At 42.2% G+C, this 1,535-nt stretch overlaps 1 non-coding gene across 1 annotated transcript; it reads left to right on the top strand.

Moving 5' to 3' along the window:
• The first annotated feature begins 708 nt into the window (after positions 1-708).
• On the top strand, positions 709-812 carry LOC115930295 (U6 spliceosomal RNA). Its single transcript, XR_004066941.1, has one exon. It is a non-coding gene; the product is annotated as a U6 spliceosomal RNA (small nuclear RNA).
• Positions 813-1,535: the final 723 nt, after the last annotated feature.

The raw sequence follows: 1,535 nt of genomic DNA, 5'->3' as shown, positions 1-1,535 counted from the left end.
ACTGCAGCCTCAGCCTCCTGGGCTCAAGCAATTCTTCTACCTCAGCCTCCCTAGTAGCCGGGACTACAGGCACATGCCATCATGCCCAGATAATTTTTGATTTTCAGTAGAGATGGGGGTCTCCCTATGTTGCCCAGGCTGATCTAAAACTCTTGGGCTCAAGTGATCCTCCCGCCTCAGCCTCCCAAAGTGTTGAGATTACAGGTGTGAGCCACCATGCCCAGCTTTGCTGCCTAGTCTTTTCTTGCCTCTGAATGAAAACAGAGAAAGCCCCGAATTCCTGTCTTTATTGTGTCATCATCTCAATTCATGCCTTTGCATAATTTAGTTAACCTGTACTAGCCATCCATGATTTTCTCACCTTTGTATGAAATACTATCTTTCCTATTATCTGCTCTCAAAGAATTTTGGCTTGGCCATGAAATAGTACAGTGACAATGACAAAGTTCAAGAGATCATGGTGTTTTGTTTTATTTTGTTTGGCTTAAATAAAAATTCTCAGAAGTATCACATATATGTCTATAGTTGCAAAAGTGCAACATAGCTTTATAGTCTTTGAATAGCACTATTCTAAAAGGCCTTATGATTTTGGAACCTATAGCTAAATAATATATTTGATCATCCTGAAACATCTATTGCACAAAAATGAAAGGAAAACAGGATTACCACAGTAAAAAACTACCGTTTTCAAAACAGAAGAAACAATGCTTGCTTCAGCAGCACATATACTAAAATTGGAATTACACAGAGATGATTAGCATTGTCCCTCTAGGGGGATTACGTGCACGTCATTTGTGAAGCATTCCATATTAAAAAAAAGAAAGTTTTGAGGTGGTCATTAGAATAGAGTTCCTCTCTTTTTTTTTTTCTTTAGCAGAAACCTTTTGGGAAGGTTTGGGGGCTTTGGGTATTGATTGGCTTAGATGTTGAGTAATCATAGGTCTTTGTTTGCTAGGCTCAGGTTTTTTTTTTTTTTTTGACAGACTTTCGCTCTTGCTGCCCAGGCTGGAATACAATGGCGTGATCTTGGCTCACTGCAACCTCTGCCTCCCGGGTTCGAGCGATTTTCCTGCCTCAGCCTCCCGAGTAGCTAGGAGTACAGGCATGCATTACCACGGCTGGCTAATTTTGTATTTTTGGTAGAGACGGGGTTTCTCCATGTTGGTCAGCCTGGTCTCGAACTCCCAACCTCAGGTGATCCGCCCACCTCGGCCTCCCAAAGTGCTGGGATCACAGGCATGGGCCACTGCGCCCGGCCAGGCTTAGGGTTTCTAAAGCAATATAACTTACATATAATGTTAGTACTTTTTTGTTTTCTATTCACATTCCCCAAGGTTATAACCAAAACCAGAATTCTTTTTATCTTGTTTCTTAGAACAAACCGGTGCTTGGGCCATCCACTGCTTTGTAGCTTCTTGACCTCTATCATGGCTGTATCCGAGGTGGAGAGGCAGAGTGAGACAGTCCTTTCTTTTCTGGCTACATTCTTTTGACTGGCTCTTTGTAATGAGAACAATTGTCCCCTTTGTCATCCA

The sequence above is a fragment of the Gorilla gorilla genome, chromosome 10 (assembly GCF_029281585.2).
Source record: "Gorilla gorilla gorilla isolate KB3781 chromosome 10, NHGRI_mGorGor1-v2.1_pri, whole genome shotgun sequence".
Classification (NCBI taxonomy): Eukaryota; Metazoa; Chordata; class Mammalia; order Primates; family Hominidae; genus Gorilla; species Gorilla gorilla.
This window is presented reverse-complemented; position numbering and strand designations above follow the sequence as displayed.